At 32.3% G+C, this 21333-nt stretch overlaps 1 protein-coding gene across 2 annotated transcripts in view; it reads left to right on the forward strand.

Moving 5' to 3' along the window:
- The window catches only part of LOC134708028 (PAN2-PAN3 deadenylation complex catalytic subunit PAN2-like), a 281367-nt gene that overhangs the window by 198423 nt on the left and 61611 nt on the right, over window positions 1–21333 (forward strand). The window lies entirely within an intron of this gene.

Here is a 21333-nt window from a genome sequence, read left to right on the forward strand (position 1 = left end):
AAAGAGTGTCAGAGAAATCATACTAAAATTTTATTCGCATTGTTTAAAATAACCAAAATTCTTCTTCTTTTTATTAAAAATGATGCTATTTTATTTGAAATCAGTCATTTTTACCATCTTGAGACAAGTCATCTAATCAGAATTGATATATACTGAGAATTTAAATACTTAAACTTTTATTTTTTGTTGAATAAGAATGCAGTTGCTGATTTTTTTTTATACAAATTATTAACCGTCATATCATTTGAGTACTTTTTGTACATCAAGATTGGCTGTTCTTCATAAAATATGCTTACTTTAAGGAAAAAAATATTTAATTTTTGTACGCGTTGCCTAAAATGCAAATATTTTACTAAAAATTATTGACCGCCATTGGATTTTTTGTACTTTTTATAGATTAGAATAGTTTTTTTCATGAAATTAAAAGAGTGTCAGAGAAATCATACTAATATTTTATTCACAATGTTAAAAATAACCAAAATTAGTCTTCTTTTTATTAGTAATGATGCTATTTTATTTGAAATCAGTTATTTTTACCATCTTGAGACAAGTCTTCTAATCAGAATTGAGATATAATGAGAATTAAAATACTTAAACTTTTATTTTTGTAGAATAAGAATGCAGTTATTGATTTATTTTGATACACATTATTAACCGTCATATCATTTGAGTACTTTTTGTCCATCAGAATTGACTGTTCTTCATAAAATATGCCTACCTTAGGAAAAAAATATTCAATTTTTGTACGCGTTGCCTAAAATGCAAATCTTTCTTCATTTTACTAAAAAAAATATGACCGCCATTGGATTTTTGTAATTTTTATAGATTAGAATAGTTTTTTTTTATGAAATTAAAAGAGTGTCAGAGAAATCATACTAATATTTAATTTGCATTGTTAAAAATAACCAAAATTAGTCTTCTTTTTATTAGAAATGATGTTATTTTATTGGAAATCAGTTATTTTTATCTTGAGACAAGTCTTCTAATCAGAATTGAGATATAATGAGAATTAAAATACTTAAACTTTTATTTTTGTTGAATAAGAATGCAGTTGTTGATTTATTTTGATACAAATTATTAACCGTCATATGATTTGAGTACTTTTTGTACATCAAGATTGGCTGTTCTTCATAAAATATACTTACTTTAAGGAAAAAGATATTTAATTTTTGTACACGTTGCCTTAAATTATAATATTTTCCTAAAAATTATTGACCACCATTGGATTTTTTGTACTTTTTATAGATGAGAATAGTTTTTTTCATGAAATTAAAAGAGTGTCAGAGAAATCATACTAATATTTTATTTCGTGTTGTTTAAAATATCCCAAATTAGTCTTCTTTTTATTTAAATTTTATAGGCTTCGATTGTGACAGGAATATATATAGAAAGTCCTTGATTATGATAAGTTTTTGTTAATGAATTTTATGATGATAACAAGGATTTGTATAGCTATGCAAATCCTTGTTCTAATTATACAAATCGTTGCTTTTTCCGAGTATGTTTGGAAAATAAAAAAAATAAAAATCGCGATGTAGACACCGTTTTAAAACCCGCCGTGTTTGAAAATATATAACCTAAATAAAACAAAAATACCATTCTTTAATAATAATATTTATGTTAGGTTTTATCTGTACATTTCTTTTGAATAAAACTTTGCTAAATTATTATTATTAAAGCAAAATGTATCATCATGATCATTGAACGTTCGATTTTCACTAGTAGCCATTTTAATTAAACTAAACGAAACTAAGATTCCGTAATTTGCATTATTTGATCATGTGACGTATTACAGGTCAATCCGTCATCAAAGGTCGATCGGTTCTATCAGTCCGATCAGTCCGATCAGTCAATTACTTTTACTATAAGTCTGACGGATTGCTGACGTGAGTTTGACGCGAACTTGACTGATCGGTGACTGATCGATGACCGCTGATTGATCGCTGAAATAGTAACGCCTAAGGTTGCAAGTACTGTACTTTTAAGATGCACGCAAATCACTGTCCAGTTGTGATGTTCATCAACATATAATTAATTCTACATGAACTATTATAAAGCCTTAAGTAAATACAAAATAGAAAGATCTCTCCTCACTTCTCCTTAAGGAGTTATTGCCCTTTAAAGACTTTTTTCACATCATGTTGACTTACTTTAAAAAATCTTCTCCTTTGAAACTGCTGTATCAATTTCAGCCAAACTTAGGCTAAATGAGTTTCAGAGTATCTAGTATAAATTTTATATTTTATTTCCTTGTATGTCAAGAAACATAGCTCCTATGGCTAAAATAGAACATAGGAGAAAATGTTTTTTTTTTTTTTTGCTTTTGAAGAAAATAGGACGATTCAAAGAACATTCAAATAAATTGAAAAGCCAAAATAATCATTGATGAGAGATTTAACCAAAAAAATTAAGGTGAGCGATTCAGGCTCTTGAGAGCCTCTTGTTAATTATTAAAACAAATGCAAATTGTTATTTTTTTTTATTTTTTTTTGCCCGACTTTGAGGGCATTTCTGGTATTTGGAATTTTTCCTTGGTCCAAACATGATTGGAAAGTTAATTAGAACGTCCACAGGTGTAGTTTCAGGCGTAACGGTTCCAATTTGTCATTTGTTTTGCCGTGGTCACAACTGCCGGCCATAATCTCTTCAATCACACCATTAAAGTTTTCTAATTGTTCATTAATAACTTGACCTATGGTTTCATGACGAAGGCAGTTCACTAATTTTTTGTCTGATTAAATTGAATTATTTAGGACGTCCACATCCAGATGGATGTACACTGGTTCATCCATAGTAAACAAACCACGCCTTGATATCGTCTGGTTCCTAAACAGAAGTCAGGGTTTAAGGATGTGCAAACACGTGAACAGCTAACCAGTCACATTTCTGGTGCACTGGTTAACGATTTTTTAATGCATTAATAGGAACCAGAATACAAAACGTAAACACAAAAATACGGTTTAAAATTTTCTTAGTAAATTGATAAATATGAGGTCGGCAGAAATAATTTTTAAGGACAAATGTGCGTTTATTTTTATTTGAATTAGCGAAAATTCGGGTCGGTGGATCCATAAACCAACTTATTTAATAAAAACGCCTAAGATAAGTTCACTTTTTAGCTCACCTGGCCCAAAGGGCCATGTTAGCTTTTCTCATCACTTGTCGTTTGGCTTCAGAGTCCATCTTCATTAACTTTTACAAAAATATTTTCCTCTGAAACTACTGGGTCAAACTTAACCAAACTTGGCCACAATCATCATTGGGGTATTTAGTTCAAAAAATGTGTCCGGTGACCTGGCCAACCAACCAAGATGGCCACCATGGCTAAAAATAGAACATAATTTACATATGAATCGGACAACTGGTTGTTGGGTTGCTGCCCCTGAATTGGCAAGAAGTTTTGTCGTTTTTTTATACGACTGCAAAAATTTGAAAAAAATTTCGTTATATATCGCTATCATGTTGGTGTCATCGTCATCTTCGTCGTTGTCTGAGTTTAAGTAGATAGAAATCTATGAAATTTTGACACAAGGTTTATGACCACAAAAGGAAGGTTGTGATTGCTTGTGGGAGTTTTGGTTTTAACAGTTTATGAATTAGGGGCCAAAATAGGGCACAAATAAGCATTTTTCGTGGTTTTCACACCATAACTTTAGTATAAGTTAAAAGAAATCAATAAAATTTAAACACAAGGTTTATGACCATAAAAGAAAGGTTGGTATTGGTTTTGGGAGTTTTGGTCCCAACAGTTTAGGAATAAACAGGGGTCCAAATTAGCGCTAGTCCGGTGTTCCGGGACCCGTAAAGTTTGCGTCTGACAAGTAGATTTTGTCAGCTGGTGGTCTGGTGGAACAGTAGAAATTTGTCGATAAAAATCACTGATTGCATCGCAATCTTCGTCTGTTTACAAAATAATTTACCTGTGAAATCAATTACACAGTATTGGGGGGTATAACAATTTATCAAGTTAATTATTATCTCGGGTGAGCGTCCTCCACAACAATATTAAATGTGGAAATTTTTGAAAGGAGTTAACCTGCCGGACAAAAAAATTAAGAAAACTGAAAATCAGAAGGAAGATCCAAATAAAGTATACAAAAGTGACAAAAGGAAACCCAAATACCAAAAATCATGGGACAAAGATGATACTTGTTAAGAATGATTGGCGATCAAAATTGCGTCCAACTGTTTTATCAGATCTTTTATTCATTAAGTTTCACACTGAATATATAGCATCATTTGATCTGGTCCCGGCTATTGAAATGTAGAATATTTCTGGACAGCGCTCCAGATGACCTAGTCAGGCACCCTATGGTCGTCGTGAGGATTGCGATGACATGGAAGACAATGATGATTTAGTCCATCAGCTAGTTCTCAAAAACCCGCTAGTTAAGGAGTTTGTGTTACACACACCCCAGGGTACCGCAATTTTTTTTGATAGAATTCAACTTCATAATCTTATTGATAAAATACAAGGTGTTAGACTAAAAAAAAAGTGTCCAAAAGAGGATTAAAAACGTCCCTTCCAATGGTCCCCTCATTTAGCAATCACGACAAAGTAATTTGTAATTATTTTTTTTAATATAAAGCGATTAAAAAAAAATAAAGTATAGCTTTAAACAACTAAAAGAGATACAAAACTTATCATATTAAATGTAACTCGAAAGATTTTTTGTTTAAAATGAAATGTTTTTTACATTACAAACCATCCGATTTTTTTGGCCCAAATTAAGGCATATTTTCACCTTTCATAAAGAAATTCGTTATACAATTACCCGTTTTAGCTAATTAAACTTGAGAATTAATCATTATGCAATGTTTAAATCATTTGCAGTATTTATATATCGTCTAAAATATGAATTATTTAATAAAATATATGTACGTGCAAATACTCGTGAAATACCGGAAATCATCAAATTACCGTCTTTGATTCAGTATACAACATGTACAATGTATTCACACATAAGCATTATCAATTTGCAACTGAAAACAAACATTTAATTGTCGATTTATGATGTTTTTGTGAGACAAATTATTTTATAAAGTGAATGTGTAACGAAATATTTATGACAAAAATACAAATTACGGTGATTTTGTTTGGGTTCAGAAAAGGTGCACTCTATCGAACTCAATAAAGGTGTGCTTGATAACATTTTATGTTGTAGCTATGAAGTGATTGACTTAAGATTGTTAAGTCATTCAATCGACAAACAACGCTTTGAACGAACGTCAAATAGTCAGTTGATGGCAATACTTTTTACTCTCTAAGGTTTCTTAGAGATACACAAAAAAATGGCTTTGTTGGTTTCAGTTTAAATAAAGGTTCTGATAAACGTTGGTTGCTTAATACACATGAAAGAGCTTCAATATCATTAAAATGTCGAGACTTGGTAGTAATGGTTAACCCTGAAACATCCGCCCAAAAAGAACTGAGAAAAACTCGAATGAAGCGAGACGAATCTGATGTTTTGAAATTGTTTCATACACTGCAGGGCTGGCCAATTCCATTATAACATCTGAACAGTAAAATGGCTTGTTCTCGGGTTCTGTTGCTTCTTCGGAATTAATGTGCGACCTTCTTAACGCGTATGAAAAGGGAAAATTTGCTTCAGAAATTTTCATTACGGAAAGGCTTATTCAAAAGTCATCCGATATCTTCAAAACACTCAAAAGAAAATCATTGCTTACATTTTTAAAAAAGGAAATAAAAGGCAAGCAGTTAATGACTGATAAGAACAACAAAACATTGAGAGCAGATGAAAAAAATGTCGCCTGCTTGTCATAACCCAGACAAGATAGTTGGTTATGCGATAGATTCTCCAGTTTGATTTAGGTCCTCTTCCAATGTCTCTTGCAAACTTTAATTGAAAAAATAAAACCTGTCCCGAGTGGTCTTTTAGAAAAGGCTCATTTCTTAGGAAAGCATTTGGATATTTGATGACATGGCAGTTTTTCAAACAATTACTAGTATACCAAGCACTTCTTTCGATTTGGCAATTGTTTTTTTAAAAACCATCCTTTTAGTTTCATAAAGTGGTCCCGCATTGATTTTGTCACTGAATAGTATCGCACAATATTCATAACGAAATTAGAACGGCAGGTCCTTGTGAGGGCAAATCATTACGATAAGTTCTAAACCATCAGTCACAATCGTGTTCTTGGGAATGGAAGAAATTTTTGTTAGTTGGGGGAAACAAAGTTGCTTTTGTTGAATTCTTTTGTATTAAAGAGTAAAGAATCTTATAGATTTACACTTGAATGTATTGATTTATTTGTATCACATGGAAGTATGTGCCACAAAATATATGTTGAAAATGAAATAGCGTAAAATGGTTTTAGCTTATAATCAAACAGGAAGAAGCCGATAAAACAATGTTTCTTAATAAAATGCAAAAACATGCAGCTGACAAAGGTTACGACTCCATTGTTACTAAACCTTCTGACACTGTTGTGGAAGTTTTTGCTTACTATTTTCACAGTTGCATATCAATTCTAACATTGCAAGTTTGACATTTACATCCTCTAAATGCAGATTATTAAATGTGCAATCAATGTGTGCAAACTTGGTGAGAATTTTTGTAGAAAACTGCCTGGATTTCACTACAATACCGGTTGTGATTCAGTAAGTGTTTTGTCTGATAAAGAAAAAAAGCAAAGCATTCAGCTTTTTGACACGTTATGTGGAATTTCAGAAGGTCTATTCCATCTTGGTGAAACCTTGGAAGAGGTTGGCGAAGAGTTGTCAAAACACTCGAGAGGTTTTCGTGTTCTATATATGGCTATGAAATTAAAAATATCGATAAATAAAAATCAGAACGTATTGGAATGCAAAAGATGCAATGTTAAAGCACATTAAACAAGCCAACTTTCAGACAAAGATTTGGAAATCTGCTCTTAAACACAACACTGGTCTGTTGCCAAACAACTATGATTAGATTGTTTAGAGCCCTATAATCAGTATCAATTTGATAAAACCAACCATCAGCGTTAGATGCTTTGGTAGTTTTGATGTGCTGTTCATGTAAAGCTGGTTGTGCCAAAAAAAAGATGTTCCTGTGTTCAACAAGGCTTATCCTGAACAGATAGCTGTATGTTAATGCTCGAAAGCTTGTAAATATAAGCATTATCAAATCGTTGATATTGCTAACGATGACGACGAAGATGATGGAAAAGATAATAATTCGGTAGATGCAGGTGACCAAATTGATGATGATTCTATGGATTGACCTGTGTGTATTTAAAATGTGGTGATGCGGTTGTTAAATTTGAAAAAAAAAAAGAAACTTAGAAACCCTGACAGTTTTGTGTGTTTTAATATGTGAGTTAATTCATGAATGTGGTGTATAAATTTGTGACAGAATAGTGCATTTCTGGTTGCTTATGTTTGTGTTTGTCGTTGATTCTCGTTGTTTTTGTTTCTTACCTTTAAATTTTTTTTCAACAGCCTTTATATATTTTATGCTGTATGTTTCAATGTGAAACAATATACCATTTTATCAAGAAAATTAGTACGTATGCTTCTTTTCATTCAAAATCACGACTTTTGGAAATTGACCCTCCCCCTTTTTTTCTTGGTCCTCTACGATTTAAAAAATAATTAAAAATTAGCCTGCATTTTAATAAGATATGATGTGTTCCATTTAATAAAAAGTAAAGTACCGAATACGTGGTTATTTTTACATTTTTCTGTAATAGTGTGCAAAACAAAATTTTTGATATACCCTGAAATAAGTCCCCTTTTAACCCCTTTTGGACACTTTTTCAAAAGTCTAACACCTCTTATATTCTTCAGATATTACTCTTCAAATTTATACAAAAAAATTGCGGTACCCTGGGGTGTAACACAGAACTGAATTTTTGCCCTTCCAGCTGATGGACTAATTTTTTTTCTGTCCTTGATCCTGATTTTGATAAAGAAAATCATTGAGATTGCCGAAGCCTTTATCAAAATCAGAATAAAAACTTTTCCTTTGTTACTGTCTTACTTATGTAAACGAAAGCATCAATATAAAATTAAACATCTGTCATTTATATTAGTGTTTGTCAAATTAATGTCATTTTTGCAGGACCAGTAGAATTGGAGCCGGACCAGTAGAGTTTTCAATCCACTGGTTTTGCTGGCTGGACAGCCAGTACACAAAAAAGCTAAAATTCAACCCCTGGGAATAAGGGACCCAAAGTGTCGAAAATTAAACTTTGTTTGATTTCATAAAAAATTGAATAATTGGAGTTCTTTGATATGCGAAATCTAACTGTGTATGTAGATTCTTAATGTTTGGTCCCGTTTTCACATTAAGGTCTAAAGGGTCCAAAATTAAACTTAGTTTGATTTTGACAAAAATTGAATCCTTGTGGTTCTTTGATATGCTGAATCTAAAAATGTACTTAGATTTTTTATTATTGGCCCAGTTTTCAATTTGGTCCAAATCAGGGTCCAAAATTAAACTTTGTTTGGTTTCATAAAAAATTGAATAAATGGGTTCTTTGAGATGCTAAATCTAACTGTGTATGTAGATTCTTAATTTTTGGTCCTGTTTTCAAATTGGTCTACATTAAAGTCCAAAGGGTCCAAAATTAAACTTAGTTTGATTTTAACAAAAATTGAATTCTTGGGGTTCTTTGATATGCTGAATCCAAACATGTACTTAGATTTTTGATTATGGGCCCAGTTTTCAAGTTGGTCCAAATCAGGATCCAAAATTATTATATTAAGTATTGTGCAATAGCAAGAAATTTTCAATTGCACAGTACTCATCAATAACAAGAAATCTTCAATTGCACAGTAGTGTGCAATAGTAAGAAATTTTCAATTGCACAGTATTGCGCAATAGCAAGAAATCTTCAATTGTGCAATAGCAAGTATTTTCAATTGCACAGTATTGCACAATTGCAAGAAATATCTAATTGCACAATATTTTACAATAGCAAGAAATTTCAATTGAAGTTATCTTTCTTTGTCCAGTATTGTAGTTGAATCAACTTAAATCATTGTTTTATACAATATACAATGTATATTCACTTTTACTACCAACTGATAAATTAAAACTATCTTTACCATTCAGTGATAACTAGCACTTTTTTTACATTTTAAAATTTTATGATGTATTTAAATGAGTAATTATTGTTGCAAACTCCATTAGAAATTTGAATTGAGATGGGTTTTGGAATAAAAGAAAGGGGGATGTGAAAATAAAATAGGGGGGTGTCAATTTTTCTCATTTGAAATTTCATAAATAAAAAAAAAAAATTCAAACATTTTATGAGAGAATTAATATTCAACAGCATAATGAATTGCTCAAAGGCAAAAAAAAATTTTTAAGTTCATTAGACCACATTCATTTTGTGTCAGAAACCTATGCTGTGTCAACTATTTTATCACAATCCAAATTTAGAGCTGAATCCAGCTTGAATATTGTGTCCATACTTGCCCCAACCATTCAGGGTTCAACCTCTGCAGTCATATTAAGCTGCGCCATGCGGAGCATCTGGTTGGTTATTATCTTGAATACTATAATAGATATAGATAAACTAAACAGCAATAATGTTCAGCATAGTAAGATCTAAAAATAAGTTGACCCCTTAAGGAGTTATTGCCCTTTATAGTCATTTTTTGCCAATTTTTCATAAATTTTTGTTATCTTTTACAAAAAACGTTTCCTCTGAAACTAATCATCATTGGGGTATTTAGTTTTAAAAATGTGTGCGGTGACCCAGCCAACCAACCAAGATGGCTGCCATGGCTAAAAATAGAACATGGGTGTAAAATGTAGATTCTGGCTTATAACTCAGAAACCAAAGCATTTAGAGCAAATCTGACAGGGTTAATTGTTTATCAAGTCAATATCTATCTGCCCTGACATTTTCCGATAAATTGGACAACTGGTTGTTGGGTTGGCGCAACAAACCATTGCACAGAGTTTTAGATAACCACTGAATGTAATGAAACCAAACATGGCATGAATGTTCCTTATAAGGTGCTGACCAAGTGTTGTTACTTTGTAGCCGATCCTTCATCCAAGATGGCTGCAAGCAGGGGACTAAGTTTAACATACAACCCTATGGGAAGTACATACAAATGACTTCTTTTGGAGAACCACTTACTGGAATGAATCCATACATGGCATGAATGTTCCTTATGAGGTGCTGACCAAGTGTTGTTACTTTGTAGCCGATCCATCATCCAAGATGGCTGCAAGTGGGGGACTTAGTTTAACATAGGACCCTATGGGAAATACATACAAATGACTTCTTTTAGAGAACCACTAAATTGAATGAATCCAAACATGGCATGAATGTTCCTTATGAGATGCTGACCAAGTGTTGTTACTTTGTAGCCGATCCATCATCTAAGATAGCTGCTTGCAGATGACTTAGTTTAACATACAACCCTATGGGAATTGCATACAAATGACTTATTTTAGAGAACCACTGAATGGAATGAAACCAAACATGGCATGAATGTTCCTTATGCGGTTCTGATCAAGTGTTGTTACTTTGTAGCCGATCCTTCATCCAAGATGGCGCCAGCGGGGGACTTAGTTTAACATGGGTCCCTTTGGGAAATGCATACAAATGACTTCTTTTAGAGAACCACTGAATGGAATGAAACCAAACATGGCATGAATGTTCCTTATAAGGTGCTGACCAAATGTTGTTACTTTGTAGTTGATCCAACATCCAAGATGGCTGCAAGCGGGGGACTAAGTTTAACATACGCTATGGGAAATACAAACAAATGACTTCTTTTGGAGAACCACTAAATGGAATGAATCCAAACATGGCATGAATGTTCCTTATGAGGTGCTGACCAAGTGTTGTTACTTTGTAGCCGGTCCATCATCCAAGATGGCTGCAAGCGGGGGACTTAGTTTAACATGGGACCCTAAGGGAAATACATACAAATGACTTCTTTTGGAGAACCACTAAATTGAATGAATCCAAACATGGCATGAATGTTCCTTATGAGGTGCTGACCAAGTGTTGTTACTTTGTAGCTGATCCATCATCGAAGATGGCTGCCAGCAGATGACTTAGTTTAACATACGACCCTATGGGAATTGCATACAAATGACTTATTATAGAGTACCACTGAATGGAATGAAACCAAACATGGCATAAATGTTCCTTATGCGGTTCTGATCAAGTGCTGTTACTTTGTAGCCCATTCATCATCCAAGATGGCCGCCAGGGGGGGGGGGGACTTACTTTAACATTGGACCCTATGGGAAATGCATACAAATGACTTTTTTTTTTAGAAAACCACTGAATTGAATGAAACCAAACATGGCATGAATGTTCATTATGAGGTGCTGACCAGGTGTTGTTACTTTGTAGCCAATCCAACATCCAAGATGGCCGCCAGGGGGGGGACTTACTTTAACATTGGACCCTATGGGAAATGCATACATCTGACTTTTTTTTTAGAAAACCACTGAATTGAATGAAACCAAACATGGCATGAATGTTCATTATGAGGTGCTGACCAGGTGTTGTTACTTTGTAGCCAATCCAACATCCAAGATGGCCGCCAGCAGGGGGACTTAGTTTAACATAGGATCCAAGGGAAATGCTTACAAATGACTTCTTTTAGAAAACCACTGAATAGAATGAAACCAAACATGGCATGAATGTTCCTTATGAGGTGTTGACCAAGTGTTGTTACTTTGTAGCTGATCCATCATCCAAGATGGTCGTCAGTCATTGTCAGTGGGGGACTTTTGAATGAAATAAAACATAGCCTGAATTTTCCTTTCCTTATGAGGTTGTGTTGTTACTTTTAGCCAAATTTTATATTTTTTACATGATTTCAAAAACCCAAGTAGAATCAGGTGAGCAATACAGGCTCTTGAGAGCCTCTAGTTTTCTGAATGCCTTCAGATATTGGGCTGATTTTTGGTATGTGAGTTAACTATGATGAGTTACAGATCAAGTTTAAGTTTGGTTCTGCTACACTTTTTTTTTGCTGAAATTACGGGCTTTGGACTTTGAAAAGTTGTTGAAAATCACAGTTATACAACTTTTTTTCTAAACACCTTCAGATATTGGGCTGATGTTTGGTATGTCAGTTAATCATGATTAGTTACAGATCAAGTTAAAGTTTCATACTGCTCCCCTAATTTTAGCCGAAATTACGGGCTTTGGACTTTGAGAAATTGTTGAAAATCACAGTTATATGGATTTTTTCTCTATTCCCCTCCAGATTTTGAGCTGATTTTTGATATGTTGGACTACCATCATGTTTGTGTCCACATGTGTTTATATTGAAATTGCAGATTTTTCAACTTTTAGGGATGGGGCCATTCGACACATTCATGTCTCTTTGACACATCTAGTTTTAATACTTATTTTAGATAAAATTGTGCAAATTTAGAGACCCATATTATTTAATGTGAGCTTATTTTGTCCTCCTACTGGAAAAGCATGTTTCCTTCTAAAGACCTGTTGTTAATACAATTTTCAGCAAAAGTGCTTTATTAATGTTCATTTTTCCCCACCATACATTATAATGAATTAATTCAAACTACTCTTCTAATCTTTCCATGAGTGATTTCCATCACTTTGATTAAAAAGAATTTGCCGTTAAGTGAACATGACCAAAATGGTCAGTTGACTCCTTAAGGAGTTATTGCCCTTTACAGTCAATTTTTAACAATTTACATAGTTTTTGTAAAATTTTTTGTAAATTTTTAACAAAATATTTTCCTCTGTTACCAATGGGCCAAGTTCATTATAGATGAACATAATTGTAAGTAGCAAGAATGTTCAGTAAAATCAGATCTACAAACACCTCACCATCACCAAAACACAATTTAGTCATTAATCCATCTCTGTCTTTTGTTTAATATGTCCAGGGTGGGCGACACAGAGCCTCTAGTTTACTGAATTCATAACTAATCAAAATATCAATACAATGAACTAAATTTGTGTTTTTATAAGATAACATATATAATGTTAATTGAAAAGTGAAAGTTTGGACTGTTTTCATGAATATTTTTTTTACTTTTTCATTTTGGGCAAATGGATGTAAAATGGCTAAATAAAATACTAGACAAAGTTTCAATTTATACTGACGTTTTTGAAAAATTTGCTTTCCACTATACACAAAATTCTTTTTAAAACTCGAGAGTGACAATTGTGAATACATCATAGTACAATTAAGGTCACTAGCGAGTGTATCCTACACGCTTCCGGAAAATTTCATTTACACATCGTCTCATGCTTTGAACTAAGCGTAGTAATGTTCTAACAGGAATTCTTTGCCATTCTTCTTTCAAGGCTGCTCGTAATTCCTGTAAGTTCTTACTAGCAGGACTCCTATCTGTAGGTCACATGTGTGAAAAGGGAAAGGGATTGTTGTTACCACATTAGGAACATATCTGCGAAATGGATAGTCCATAACATTCGACCAACTTTAGATGGCGTCCTTATATTTGACAAATCAATTGTTTGATTTAAACATTTAAATTCCAAGATATACATTCTGTATGCAGGCGCTGCTGCTTCATTGAAATGGAAAGTTCACATTTGGAAATTCATCTTTTTTGTCATAAAGTTTTGTTATCAACCGACCCTCATTGTCAATTTCTAGATGCAAGTCTGACTTAAAATCAAAATTTTCCAATGTGTATCACTACCTTTGATAGTTCAAACACAATTGTACTGGGAATTTAAACTGTCTCTTAATAACCATGAATTCCATTAATAAATTGAATGACATTGACTGGTTTGGATCAAAAGAATGATAACTTCCCAGTACAAAATGTGAACTGTATGTATGGTAATTACATAGTAAATAAAGTACTTGTTTGACACATAATTAATTTTTATTTAACACCTTTTAAAAAAACAATAAACCTTTAAATTAGAATTGGCAATTGTCTTAACCAATAAGTTCATGAATAATGAAGTTAGTCGTAAAGGAACAGAAATCTATAAGAAACTTACCACATGTGGAGCAGTTTCTGCTTACCCTTCCTGAGCACCTGTGATCACCCCAGTTTTTGGTTGGGTTCATGTTGCTTAGTCTTTAGTTTTATATGTTGTGTCTTCTGTAATATTATTTGTCTCTTTGTCTTTTTATTTTTAGCCATGACAGGAGTTGTTATTTTTTTTTCAATCTATGAGTTTGACTGTCCCTTTGGTATCTTTCGTCCCTCTCATGGAGGGAAATGAGTCAAATGACTCTAACCACAATTTTATAATAATCTCATCTAAAACCAACAACTTTAATGTCGCCTTTTGATATTACTTTTCAGAACATTTCTAACCACAAATTCACAAATCTAATTGAAATAACATCTTAACCACTTTACAATCAATAAATCAAAATTACCAATTTCATACTACAATTTATGCCATGTCATCCTATTTTGAAAATGCATTGGGAATATGTTTATGGATATGAGAGTTAATTCTCCTTTTGCATTTTTAATAAAATACAGACCTAGGGTCTTTTGATTTGAGGTCCATAATAAAGAATTTTTTTCTATCACAATCCAAATTCTGACTGTATCAAGCTTGAATATTGTGACTAAATTTGGCCCAACTGTTCAGGGTTCAACCACTGGGGTTGTATAAAGCTGCGCCCTGAGGAGCACCTGGTTAATTTAATAAAGGTTTCTTACCAATCATACTTTAAAATAAATTCATGTATGGAGCATTTGAAAATCTACTAATATTGTCCATTAATAAATATATTAATGGAAATTTTGGTGTTCTTGGAAATGCTGAATCTAACTGTGCACATACATTTAGCTATAGGATAATTGACCATTGATACTAGGTAATAGTCCCAATTTCAATTTTTTGCATGAACCCCCTGCTTATATATTGGCGAGTTTTGGATGTGCCTATGGGCCACTCGATATCTCTCGGCCAGAAGTCAGAAGAAAATTCTCGGAACGTTTGACTGTTTTGGGTCATTTATACAGGTTGTTATCTACTTCTTTGATATGGTCTCTTGATGGCCCTTGACGATGCAATTATATTTGTTTTAAAACTATCACTGTACACGGTGTGTATCTAGGTCAATTATAACGTGGTATTGGCTGTTGTCTCGATAACATGTAAACTAATTATGTTTGAAGATTCAACCACGGGATACTGTGTATTTCATCATAGACTTACGGAAGAGAATTTTCTGGTTATAATATTAATATTAGATCGGAAAACAGAAAGAGTTTTCTTATCAAAAGTATTTAATTCAATCGGAATCAAAGAAATGTATATATAATATATACTGTATTTATGTTTCTGAAGAAACTAACAATGATTGAAATCAGAATATTTTCAGAGTTGCAATTAAGAAATAAGTATTTTATATGACAAGATACTTTGCTTTGGTATTTTTAAATATTAATTTGTAAAGAAAACATTAAAATTAAATCTAAATAAATTCTTGTATCCTACAAAAAAAATTGTTTATAAACAATAACCATTATATTTCTACGTTAATTATTTCATACCATTTTAGTATTTAGCTTTTATGGGTAGTTATTATTATTTTTTTTGTATTGTAATATATCAATAAAACCAGAAAACAGAAAGTAAGATTAATTTATTAAATATATTAATTTTAAACAATCGTAAATAAAAATGTTCTTGTGTGCTTTCAATTCATCAAGCATGATTTTAAATCCTTGCAGGTCACAAAAACCGTAAAAATAATTTACAATAATCACAACAAAATTCAATTACAACCATAAAATTGATTATTTTATACTGTTTCAGTATGGAATTGGAAGTCTTTGCTTATATTTTGTATAGTAATATATTCACATAGTGGAATGTTAGAATTTAAAAAAAGATTCATTCGATAAATAAAATGTCCATCCGTAAATACTGGACATTCGTGTTTATTGATATTATATATATTCAAAAGAATTTGAAAAAAAATACTAACAGTAACGTAAGTTTATTATAGAATTTTAATTCAATTTTTGTTTGTTTGTTTTGCTAGTTTAACTTTATAGCATCTTCATATTTGTACTATGGTACCGGTTTGAAAATTTTATTCATTGACCTCCTTGTGTTGACCAACAATCCTACATCATGTACACGTCTTGATTGGTTTCATTTATTCACATTATAGATCACATTTCAAAAGCACACTATTTTCTCAATTCCGGATAAAATGTCAATGAATCAGGAGTCAAACATTTTAATGTAGGCCGTTTGACATTCGAATTCAACTATTATTATACGACCGCAAATTTTGAAAAAATTTTCGTCGTATATTGCTATCACGTTGGCGTCGTCGTCGTCGTCGTCGTCCGAATACTTTTAGTTTTCGCACTCTAACTTTAGTAAAAGTGAATAGAAATCTATAAAATTTTAACACAAGGTTTATGACCAGAAAAGGAAGGCTGGTATTGATTTTGGGAGTTTTGGTCCCAACATTTTAGGAATTAGGGGCCAAAAAGGGCCCAAATAAGCATTTTCTTGGTTTTCGCACTATAACTTTAGTTTAAGTTAATAGAAATCTATGAAATTTTGACACAAGGTTTATAACCACAAAATAAAGGTTGGGATTGATTTTGGGAGTTTTATTTTCATCAGTTTAGGAATTAGGGGCCAAAAAAGGGCCCAAATAAGCATTATTCTTGGTTTTCGCAAAATAACTTTAGTTAAAGTAAATAGAAATCAATGAAATTTAAACACAATGTTTATGACCACAAAAGGAAGGCTGGTATTGATTTTGGGAGTTTGGGTCCCAACAGTTTAGGAATTAGGGGCCAAAAAGGGACCCAAATAAGCATTTTTCTTGGTTTTCGCACCATAGCGTTAGTATAAGTAAATAGTAATCTATGAAATTTAAACACAAGGTTTATGACTATAAAAGGAAGGTTGGTATTGATTTTGGAAGTTTTGGTCCCAACAGTTAAGGAAAAAGGGGCCCAAAGGGTCCAAAATTAAACTTTGTTTGATTTCATCAAAATTGAATAATTGGGGTTCTTTAATATGCCGAATCTAACTGTGTTACATGTAGATTCTTAATTTTTGGTCCCGTTTTCAAATTGGTCTACATTAAGGTCCAAAGGGTCCAAAATTAAACTTAGTTTGATTTTAATTAAAATTGAAACCTTGGGGTTCTTTGATATGCTGAATCTAAAAATGTACTTAGATTTTTGATTATTGGCCCAGTTTTCAAGTTGGCCCAAATCGGGGCCCAAAATTAAACATTGTTTGATTTCATCAAAAATTGAATAATTGGGGTTCTTTGATATGCCAAATCTAACTGTGTATGTAGATTCTTAATTGTTGGTCCAGTTTTAAAATTGGTCTAAATTAAAGTGCAAAGGGTCCAAAATTAAACTAAGTTTGATTTTAACAAAAATTAAATTCTTGGGCCTCTTTGATATGCTGAATCTAAACATGTACTTAGATTTTTATACGACCGCAAATTTTTTCAAAATTTTCGTCGTATATTGCTATCACGTTGGCGTCGTCGTCGTCGTCGTCGTCGTCGTCGTCGTCGTCGTCGTCGTCGTCGTCGTCCGAATACTTTTAGTTTTCGCACTCTAACTTTAGTAAAAGTGAATAGAAATCTATGAAATTTTAACACAAGGTTTATGACCATAAAAGGAAGGCTGGTATTGATTTTGGGAGTTTTGGTCCCAACATTTTAGGAATTAGGGGCCAAAAAGGGCCCAAATAAGCATTTTCTTGGTTTTCGCACTATAACTTTAGTTTAAGTTAATAGAAATCTATGAAATTTTGACACAAGGTTTATGACCACAAAAGAAAGGTTGGGATTGATTTTGGGAGTTTTGGTTTCAACAGTTTAGGAATTAGGGGCCAAAAAAGGGCCCAAATAAGCATTATTCTTGGTTTTCGCACAATTACTTTAGTTAAAGTGAATAGAAATCAATGAAATTTAAACACAATGTTTATGACCACAAAAGGAAGGTTGGTATTGATTTTGGGAGTTTCGGTCCCAACAGTTTAGGAATTAGGGGCCAAAAAGGGACCCAAATAAGCATTTTTCTTGGTTTTCGCACCATAGCGTTAGTATAAGTAAATAGAAATCTATGAAATTTAAACATAAGGTTTATGACTATAAAAGGAAGGTTGGTATTGATTTTGGGAGTTTTGGTCCCAACAGTTAAGGAAAAAGGGGCCCAAAGGGTCCAAAATTAAACTTTGTTTGATTTCATCAAAATTGAATAATTGGGGTTCTTTAATATGCTGAATCTAACTGTGTATGGAGATTCTTAATTTTTGGTCCCGTTTTCAAATTGGTCTACATTAAGGTCCAAAGGGTCCAAAATTAAACTTAGTTTGATTTTAACAAAAATTGAAACCTTGGGGTTCTTTGATATGCTGAATCTAAAAATGTACTTAGATTTTTGATTATTGGCCCAGTTTTCAAGTTGGCCCAAATCGAGGTCCAAAATTAAACATTGTTTGATTTCATCAAAAATTGAATAATTGGGGTTCTTTGATATGCCAAATCTAACTGTGTATGTAGATTCCTAATTTTTGGCCCAGTTTTAAAATTGGTCTAAATTAAAGTGCAAAGGGTCCAAAATTAAACTAAGTTTGATTTTAACAAAAATTAAATTCTTGGGCCTCTTTGATATGCTGAATCTAAACATGTACTTAGATTTTTGATTATGGGCCCAGTTTTCAAGTTGGTCCAAATCAGGATCTAAAATTATTATATTAAGTATTGTGCAATAGCAAGTCTTTTCAATTGCACAGTATTGTGCAATGGCAAGAAATATCTAATTTCACAATATTGTGAAATAGCAAATTTTTTTTTAATTAAGAGTTATCTTTCTTTGTCCAGTATAGTAAGCAAGAAATATCTGCAAGAATTTTTTTTAATTGGAGTTATCTTTCTTTGTCCAGAATCAACTTAAATCTTTGTTATATACAATATACAATGTATATTCACTTTTTACTACCAACTGGTAAATTTAAATAATCTTTACCATTCAGTGATAACAAGCAGTTTTTTTACATCTTAATATTTTATGATGTATTTAAATGAGTAGTAATTGTTGCAAACTCCATTAGAATATTTTAATTGAAATTAGTTTTGGAATAAGGGAAAGGGGGATGTGAATAAAAAATTGGGTTCAATTTTTCTCATTTGAAATTTCATAAATAAAAAGAAAATTTCTTCAAACATTTTTTTGAGAGGATTAATATTCAACAGCATAGTGAATTGCTCTAAGAGAAAACAAAAATTTTAAGTTCATTTGAATACATTCATTCTGTGTCAGAAACCTATGCTGTGTCAACTATTTAATCACAATCCAAATTTAGAGTGGAATCCAGCTTGAATGTTGTGTCCATACTTGCCCCAACCGTTCAGGGTTCAACCTCTGCGGTCGTATAAAGCTACGCCCTGCGGAGCATCTGGTTGATTATGGGCCCAGTTTTCAAGTTGGTCCAAATCAGGATCTAAAATTACTATTTTAAGTATTGTGCAATAGCAAGTCTTTTCAATTGCACAGTATTGTGCAATGGCAAGAAATATCTAATTTCACAATATTGTGAAATAGCAAATTTTTTTTTTAATTAAGAGTTATCTTTCTTTGTCCAGTATAGTAAGCAAGAAATATCTGCAAGAATTTTTTTTAATTGGAGTTATCTTTCTTTGTCCAGAATCAACTTAAATCTTTGTTATATACAATATACAATGTATATTCACTTTTTACTACCAACTGATAAATTTAAATAATCTTTACCATTCAGTGATAACAAGCAGTTTTTTTACATCATGTATTTAAATGAGTAGTAATTGTTGCAAACTCCATTAGAATATTTTAATTGAAATTAGTTTTGGAATAAGGGAAAGGGGGATGTGAATAAAAAATTGGGTTAAATTTTTCTCATTTGAAATTTCATAAATAAAAAGAAAATTTCTTCAAACATTTTTTTGAGAGGATTAATATTCAACAGCATAGTGAATTGCTCTAAGAGAAAACAAAAATTTTAAGATATTTGAATACATTCATTCTGTGTCAGAAACCTATGCTGTGTCAACTATTTAATCACAATCCAAATTTAGAGCGGAATCCAGCTTGAATGTTGTGTCCATACTTGCCCCAACCGTTCAGGGTTCAACCTCTGCGGTCGTATAAAGCTACGCCCTGCGGAGCATCTGGTATTAAGATATGTGATGACGCAAATGCGTATTCTTTTCCTGAGTATCAGTGAGGTGCTTTCTATTTATTATTTCGTGCTCTAAAATACTACTTGTATGCAATACATTTAAATTTACTCGTGAAAGCGTATTTTCGTTCTAAATTCAGGACACGACAAAAAGAGCTTTACATGCACGGTCATCATCACTAACTTGATCTCGAGTTGTTTCTCTTTTGTTCCTTTTTTGAGTCACGTTCCTATTATAAGCATTGACCTTTTTGAAAAGCTAAGGATTGTCTTCAAAAGGAATACATTCCTTAACTTTGAAATGTATTTAACCTTTTAACTTTTTTCATTCGAGCGTCACTGATGCTTTTTTTTTCTAGACTTAACTCGTATCTGGCGTACATCATTTATGTTTATATCTACATACCTTTTTATATAAATTGGTTATTTTGAAAGTGCGTAAAGGTATTCATAAACTCTTGAATTAAGAAATTCTTCAGCAAAACTGAGTTTCCCTGTAGAATGTTTGAATTGATTTAAGTAAAATCAGGAGATCCTTAAGATTTGAGATGTTTCATGAAACCAAAATAAGTCTCTTCATACGCGGTCCGAATCAATTGCATGCTTTAGGTTTCACCGCATACAACATCTACAATAAGTAAAGACAGCTTCAAATACGAGTTGAGAATATAAAGGCATTCATGTAGAAATCAAAATATAGATATGATAGATAAAATAAATGCATCCAGAATTCCAGATTATAAATCAAACTGAGTGCATAAATTTATAGTGCGATAGGTTTGTGCGATTTGCATAAGTCATCCAAAATTGGGATTTGCCAAAGGGTCAGGTTATAAGCGGAAAAATTATGTACATTCAAAAGTAATAAATAAAATAGTCCAGCTTTAAGATAACTATTCAAATAAAAGCTGTAAATATATACTTTCAACTGGCTTCTTCTATTCACAGTCAATAATTTCAATTCAAAAGCAAACACAAATTCAGCACCAATCTTTTGGTGACCCGGCAGTCATCGGTCTTAGGTTCATGTATTGCTTCTTTTTTTTTTTAAAGAAAGCAACTTGTTCAGTACTTTGACCACATTCATTCGGTGTCAGAAACCTATGCAGTGTCAATTATTTAATCACAATCCAAATTCATAGCTGTATCAATCTTGAAAGGGTGTCCATAATTGGCCCAAATGTTTAGCATTTGACCAGTCGTTTCAAA

Source organism: Mytilus trossulus, chromosome 2 (genome assembly GCF_036588685.1).
Source record: "Mytilus trossulus isolate FHL-02 chromosome 2, PNRI_Mtr1.1.1.hap1, whole genome shotgun sequence".
Classification (NCBI taxonomy): domain Eukaryota; kingdom Metazoa; phylum Mollusca; class Bivalvia; order Mytilida; family Mytilidae; genus Mytilus; species Mytilus trossulus.